Source organism: Crassostrea angulata, unplaced genomic scaffold, assembly GCF_025612915.1.
Source record: "Crassostrea angulata isolate pt1a10 unplaced genomic scaffold, ASM2561291v2 HiC_scaffold_257, whole genome shotgun sequence".
In the NCBI taxonomy this organism is placed as follows: Eukaryota; Metazoa; Mollusca; class Bivalvia; order Ostreida; family Ostreidae; genus Magallana; species Magallana angulata.
In genome coordinates this window covers 1-8,309 of record NW_026441810.1, presented here as the reverse complement: position 1 = coordinate 8,309, position 8,309 = coordinate 1, and the positions used below count along the sequence as shown (strand labels likewise).

General features: G+C 31.9%; 1 long non-coding RNA gene across 1 annotated transcript; it reads left to right on the top strand.

The window, feature by feature from the left end:
• The first annotated feature begins 707 nt into the window (after positions 1-707).
• On the top strand, positions 708-1,944 carry LOC128169915 (uncharacterized). Its single transcript, XR_008241627.1, has 3 exons — positions 708-820; positions 1,566-1,609; positions 1,735-1,944. It is a non-coding gene; the product is annotated as an uncharacterized LOC128169915 (long non-coding RNA).
• Positions 1,945-8,309: the final 6,365 nt, after the last annotated feature.

Sequence of the window (8,309 nt, the reverse complement as noted above, 5' to 3'; positions counted from 1 at the left end):
TATATATATATATATATATATATATATATATATATATATATATATATATATATATATATATATATATATATATAACGCATACTGTGGTTTCAATAATATTCAAAAGTAACAATTTTCGTTCATAAAGTAAAAATCACACTTTCAAGGACATCTATATCTATATTCGTGTAAAATCTACTTATCAATACAAAATGTTAGTAGAAACTGCACTTCGATGAACATTTGATTTCGTGGATGAATTTAACGAGATCCACGAAAATTGGTACTCAACGAATATTGATGAAACCACGGTATACGTTAGTCTTGTGAAATGCTGTTTACTACATATCCGGGATTTTTTGGTCATGTGTTTGATCAACTAAAACTTTTTAAACATTATTGTGCTTGATAAGTATGTGCAACCGTTTGTAAAGGAGATTTTTTTAAACATCTGCAAATTTATCTCTTATTCACGCAGTCGTACATATTCAAATCTAGCTACAAATCGTATTTAAAAATTGAAATCAAATTCTTTTTTTATTATATAAAGGCCATTTTTAGAAAAACTGCCTGGAAACATTTAGATTAAAAGATACGGACAATCTTTTTCAAGAAAGTGTCAATTACAAGCTAGCGTGTTACTCCGTTTGATATTTTAACGTTTCAATGGATGTTTTCTTTCCTAGCGCCTCTGATAATAAAATAAAATTATAATTTACCTATACTAGGCAAAAAACAGAGCTCAGGAATAGCATCAGTGATTTAGAGATTAAACTTGAAAAGAAACAAAGAATAGCAATATTGGAAGAAGCAATAAAAAAGGACAAGAAATTACTTTTGGGTAAGAAATAAAAACGATATAGACATTGAAGGGGCATGTTAACGATTTTGGTCAAACTCTATTTCTATGTTTTATTATTTACAATGCTTTTGAAATGCATTTCTAATGATCAAATATAATTTGAGAGTCATTCGTAGAGTTATAAGCAAGATACAGGGCGTGCAATTCTTTGTCATGTAAACAAGGCTCGTACCTTCTTTTTGTTTACGTAGGTTCAATAAACATGTACCAGTAAAAAAAATTCCAGCTTATTTGTCTCTCAATATATTTATTTTAAGCATAGATAAACAGTTCCTAGCGTTTAACACATTCGTTTTAGATTTGAAATTGTAACAGCAACATTTACATCAACGTTCAAAATTTAAACAAAGGATTTGTTTACAAGCAAAGAATTTTAAGCTGTGTAACTCGCTTATAGGTATACAAATGACTCTCAAATTTCGGTTGCTTTTTTAGAATGCCTTTCCGAAGCATTGTGAATATTAAAATCAGGAAATGATTTTTACCAGAATTGTAACGATTCCACTGAAACACACAACTTATTTTGTTATTATATGGATATTTTTGTGAAGAAACAGCAGAATAGAAAAATTAAAATATTTTTTTTCCTAAAAGGACAATAAAGACAAGAATGATACGATTTATTGGCACAAAATATATCCGTATACTTTTCTTCTAATTTAAAACGTACTTAAGGATAAAGAAAAAAAACTGCTTATACTTCATATCTAATATAATTTTTCAGAAATTTCTGTGACCAGTGGTTCTCCAGTCAAGTTAAATGGCGATGTAATATTTTTTTTATTTTCACGCAACATACATACATTTCTTTCTTATCTTTCAAAACAGTGATATTTTTAATTGCAACATTCATTATATAAAAACGTATAAAGAATGCTTCTCTAATTATATAGGTTGTTACTAAACATCTCAACCTTTTTAAAGACTGTTTGGACTCTGCAACGTCGGATGTTCCATTTATTAATATCATGATGATTGGCGAAACCGGCGCAGGGAAATCTTCTTTTTTCAATACCGTTGCAACAGCTTTAGAAGACAGCAGTATTATAAAAGACACGTACAGAGTAGGAAGTGCAGAAAGCAGAGAGATGAGTGTTACAAAAAAGGTACTTTATTTAAAGAGGTCCTTTTTTCAGGTATCCATACTAGATAACCTATATTCTGTGAATTCTACATCATCTTTTAGTTTTTACTTGTAAATCTATTATTTTACTCAACATAAACTTAATTGATTTAATTATTTAAGGTTAATATATTTATCTACAGAGTCTAGTAAGGTGCTTTTTGTGTCGAAAGGTTTTCAAGAAAAAAATGAACATTTTTCTCAATCGTATTACATACTTCCTAAATTTGAATAGAAACCAAACTTTCAGATAGATTTTGGAATGAGATATCTTCACTTTGTTCCGAAAAATTATTCAAACCATCTTTAACATTTCAATCGACATACATTGGCATATTTAGCTTATATTTTATAAGGTCTAGAAAACTTTAACTCAAATTATTGCCTAAAATAAGCTTATTTCAAGATATTTCTAAAAATTTATGTTATAAACCCATACTTTTGGTTTTATTCTCTGATTTTTTTAAACAGTTTGAGGGTTTTAATTTTTTAGGCATGTTGTGTTTTTTAAGACTGAAAAAAAACTTCATTTAAATACAAAAAGGTCGAAATATTAACTATGTAATGATATTGTGAACATTGTCTTTATAATTTTTTTTTTTTATTCATTTTAAATATAATAAATATTTACTTGATGCAATGTTTCATTCCGTTAAAAATAATAGAAGGAAAAGATATTTATCTGAAATTGCACTTTAAGTGTACAAATGCTCCGAAGAACCGTAAGAAACATGTAAACCCGATTGTTTTGTTTCGATTTTGGTAAAGTGTGCCATTTTTTTTAAGATACTGTAGAAAAAAGCTGAAGAAATTTTGAGAGCAGGATCTAACATCCTCAATTTTTTAATTACATTTTTGGTTTAGCATATAACAATTTACGAATTCTTTGAAAATCATAGACGAATTCCCGTAATAATAAAAATTAAAATTAAAATGGTACACCCTATTCTATCTTTGATAGAAAAACAATACGGTAAACGTCACAAACGGAAACTTAATTAGCAATTCATACTTTGATTTGTACATATCATTTTTAAGGTCTTCCGTTTCAACGAAAGACCTTATAATGATTGTAAGGTTTTTATTAACAAGATTTTCCGTTTCCAACGGAAGACCTTAGAGTGTTTGTAATGTTTTTAATAGCGTCTCCCGTCTTCAGCGGAATACCGTTCTATTATTCTATTGTTTCTTTTTCACTTTTCTTATTAAGGTTTTCCGTTTCCAGCTGAAGACCTTATTGGTATTCTTTGTTTTCCATTTTCCTATCATTAAGGCCTTCCGTTGGAAACAATTTTGAAATTTAATACAGAAGAAAAGTTGTTCAAAAAATGTTCTTAACAATATGCAACCTTCAAATTTTCGCCAAACGGCCTCTATAAGGAGATAAGGGATCGGCCCCTAAAACCGTCCTTCTCATATATCTCCAGAACGGTTACGAATTTCTAAACACTTGTTGATAAGATGTGTTCAAAATAAAATGTCCTTTCATTTGATCATAAGAAAAGGGGGCTGGTCCCTTAAATTAGGGGATCAAAGAGGTCTAAAAAAAATTATCTATAGCCCTTCAATGAGAGCCATTTTGTGAAAAGTAATTAAAACTAGATTGATATAATACGTTTATATATCCTAACAATATATTGATTTTCTCTTTCGTTACCCAATTAGGGTTTTTAGGGATTAGATGTAAACAAGTTTAATCTTTTCATATTTAAAAAGCAATGTAATAAAACTTATAGAAAATGATACAATAAAGCATTAGTACTTCACTCCTTTTTCCATATCATGTTTTGTTGTCGAAAATCAAATTCGATGATGTCATATCTTCTTCTTAAAATTGGACGGAAGACCTCCTCTTAGCTTACAACGAGGTCGTGTCTAGTTATTCTTTTTTTTCTTACCGATTTGGTGCACGCGATTTCTAAGAAATGGTTCAACCGATTTACGTCAAACTTTGAGATCTGATAGGTATTGATCTGAAACTTGTTGGAAGTGTTTTCGAATGATGATCACTTCCGGTTTTGAGATATTGAGATATAGCGGTTAAACACATCTTCTATCAAATGTCTATCATTCATGTAAGTTTCGTGTCTTGGTCACTTTCAGTTTATGAGATCTCGCTGTAATAATATTTGTTATAAAAAGACTACCTGAGATATTTGAGATATCTCACCGGAAGTGATTTCTTTGTTTATTAATCATTGGATAGATGACTTATAAAAGCGTGTATACTTATATTTCAATTCTGTGTTAAAGAAATACAATGCGTAAAAATGTAATTTTTGAAGTGCTTCCGGTGAGGACCGGAAGCTACGACGGATCGATTATAACATAGCAAACCAGATCTTCATACGTTGTTTTCTCTTTCCTCAAAGTTTGGATGTTCAAGCTTTTTTCAGTTATGTTACACAGCACAAAGGAAACAGGGTACTAAGTTCAAATAAGTTTAAAAAGGTTACGAAGCAAAAGATTAAGTAAATACAAATCAGGTAAGAAAGTTATCTCGGTTACAAAGTCCAATACTAGTGTAAAAGTAAAGTTATCGTTCCATGCAACAAGTACACCAGACAACACAGTCTCTGACGGGAGAAGTTGTTCTACAGTCCATGATCGTATAGCATGGCTGGAGAGTATGCTCTTCCTCACTGATGGTGATTTGAGGACTGATCTCTCCTGACCAAGTCCGAGTATATTATTGTCCAAGGAAACAACGAAGCGTTGATGCTGCGTGTCGTGTTTGACAGATGAAAGTACTAAGATGAAAGGACATTCACCCATTACTCTCATGGTTCTGTCATAGGGCTCCATGAAGTCGGTGACCACGGCCACTTAGATGGTGTATTCGGTATTAAATGTCCATTTATGATCCCTGCAACATGGTCGAAGTGTCCTTGGTTGTCGTCAAGTGTTGGTACGTTCATTCATCACTCCCACGTAGAAAGGAAAGTCAGTGACCATATCCCTCGAGGCGTTGTAGTTTGATGTCCAGGTAATGGTCTGTGTACGCATGAACAAACACTGCTCTGGTCGAGTGCCTGGGGTAAGTGCGCTTCTCTGTACAGGTGTTAATTAATGTCCATGCAGACAAGTGTAAAATAGATAAGTGAAAAATAAACAAGGAAAATAATAATAACACAATTTGTTGTAGCTAATTGTGTTACAGTTATAATATCTCGTTGAGAAAAGGTTGAGAAAATTTTTTTTCTCGAGACCGGAAACAAACAAACGGAAGTGATTAAAGAAATAAAAAGTATATATCTTTAGTACATTTAACTACGGTACATTACTGTTCATCTTTTTGAGTGAAATGTTAAAAAATATTCTAAAGTCAAAGATAAACCTCTATTGCTAAAACGCTTCGAGTGAGTACCGGAAGTGTCCTACGGCCAAATGAAACCCGTTAAACACATGTTCAATCAAATTTCCATTATCCATAAAAGTTTTGCGGCTTGATCTCTCACAGTTTCTGAGATCTTGTGAGTACTTTGTTTAAAAAAAAGGCTACCTGAGATATTTGAGATGTCTAACCGGAAGTAGATCTTTTTGCGTTTTTATCATGTGTAGATGACCTGTTGTGTTCTATAGCTAAAATGTTACTTCCTTGCTAAATAACCAACATATTTTAAAAAAATCAAAATTTGGTGTACTTCCTGTAACGTCCGGAAGTGACGCCGGATTAAACGCAATAATGTGAACACATGTACATACATAGGTCTAATATGTTTTACGGTGCGACCGTTGGGGCGAGCACAGCATGTGATTAAACAATGAATTATAATAAATTAATAAAATAAAATTAACAAAGTGAAATTTGAATGCCAAAAAATAAAACATACCTATTTTTCAGTAAATTTTCATTATTCATAGTTTATAAGATTTGTTATAATTTATTTATTTGTATGTAGAACAATAGTTTAATCTCAGATACAATGTTGTTAAATAATAAAGATTTTAATATATAAATATTCATTGCACTGCATCTCCCTTTTAAAGTGATTGTGATTATGATTGATTGATTGATTTCCGCCTTTTTTTTTGCAGTAGACATTTTTTCTTAAACTTACATATAAAACTTGACTCATCATAGAGCTCCCCCCATGCTAAAATTTTTTTCATTTTTTTCTATTTATACATAGAAAATCGACTTACCATGGATTTGCCCCTCCACTTAAAAAAATAAATAAAGTTTAATTTTTTTTTTAATTTACGCTTGAAAATATTTGCTTATCATGTTAAAAGAACATGGTGTTGTCCCCCCCCCCCCGCATGTAATAAATGGAAGTGAAAATAAAGAAAGCATTGAACTGCTAAAAAGCTGAAGGATTAGAATTTTCATTATTTATTTTTCTTTTTGCTTGCAAAGATTTTTTGGATGAGACTGCCATCCACCCACCCACCCCTTTAAAAAAAGGCGTTTCAGGAAATTACCGTAATTATAGTGAATAAAATATTTGTGAGCATTCATCCAAATTAGTGCAATTTACAACTGTTTCCTGTATCTGAAGAAATGTCCTTATTCGTCAGCTGTTCTTTATCTTAGCCTTTGCAAGATTTTAAGAGGATTTTGGTCATTTCAGCAGATTTACAATAACTTCAATTAGAGTAATTTCCCCTTATCAGTGCTTATTGTGACGTCAAAGCTGACGTTGGTTAAGTTGTCGTCTTACTCTTTAAAACTCCCCTGAGAAATAAAAGTATGCGAAGTATACTGTTTTATTTACTTAAAAAGCATGATGTTCTTAAAATTACACATCTTATAAGCTTTTCAAAGGTTTTACTTTGATTCTCGGGAGAACGTGATGTTGGAACGTGAGGTTGGAAACCATTGGTACTATGAATTGTGGGTCAAAATTTACTGACTCCGAAAAAATATATCGGATCAATGTGTAAACGTTTGTGACGTAACACGATTATTTTTGATTGAAAGTGTACTGAGGTGAACTTTAGAGGTAACATTGACTGTATGTCGCTTACATCGTTATTGTTTTTACTTTCTAAATGTGTCTTGCTGATTCTCGTGAGAGTGTGAAGTGATAAAAATTGCCATGATTACAGGGAACTACTGGGACGATTAAAACGATGCATTACTGGTCCGATTTACTGACGCCAAAAAAATCCGTTGAATGAATGTGCAACTAGTCCGAATTTTCTATTCACACCCGCCTTGTCGGTAGAGCTCGCTTCGCGCCGGCGCTGCGCGCCGGCGAGCTGCACTCGCTATAATCCAACAAGTCTTCACCATTTTTGAGATCTCGTCAAAATAAGGATTTTTGTCTCGGGACAGGAAACGGGCAAACGGAAGTGCTAAATGAAAATTAAATTTGTTATTTACTTGTTTACTTGCCTATTTAGGGTCTTCCGTCTTCAGCTTATTATTCTATTGTTTCTTTTACACTTTTCTTATTGTTATTAAGGTCTTCCGTTTCCAACGGAAGACCTTATTGTTTTTGCTTTGTTTCTTTTTCCCTTTTATTATTTTTTTTTTCTTTTTTTTCTTACAAATTTTGTGCACGCGAGTTCTCGTTAACGGCTTGGTCGATTTTTATGAAAGTTTCAGATCTAATAGAAGTTGATCTGAACCTTATTGGAAATATTGATGACGTCATTTCCGTTTCTGAGATATTGACGATTTAGTGATTTTTTTAGGGTCTGCTTGTCCATTGAACTCCTCCTAAACAGTAAAAGATATTAAGTTCAAATTTTCAGGGATGATAGACGAAAGATTGAAGATATGTCTAAAGGCAATCATCAATGTCTAGCTCAAAGAGCCTAAAAGCTCGCCTGGACCCGAAAATAGAGATTGAAAAAAAGTCATGATTTTTTGTGGTTTTCTTTGTTTATATCTTTTCTCAAAAATATTTCGTTAAAACTTGTATAGCAGAAAAAGTTTATTTTTATAAGAGCTTTCGTTTAATTCCAAGAAAAAGGGGCTGGCTCCTAAAATAAGGGGGCCAAAAGGCTCTAAAGTCTTTAATCTGTAGCACTTTACTGAGAGATATTTTGTGAGAGGTTATAGAAGCAAATATGTTTATCTCACAGTTATGTATCCAAGCAATGAAATGATTTTATTATGTGTTACGTAATTAAGGGTTTTTAGGGGCCAAAAGTCCAAAATTTCGATCACCCATATTTCAGAAAGGAAAAACATTTTGAAATGCAATACAGAAAAAAAGTTGTTCAAATTAATGTTCTTAACAATATTCAACCTTCAAAATTTCGCTAAACAGCCCCTATAAGGAGATAAGGGATCAGCCCCTAAAACTTTCTTTCTCATATATCGCTAGAACGGTAACGATATTTTAAACACTAAATTTGAGGGGCCAGCCCCTTTTTCTTGATATCAGCTGA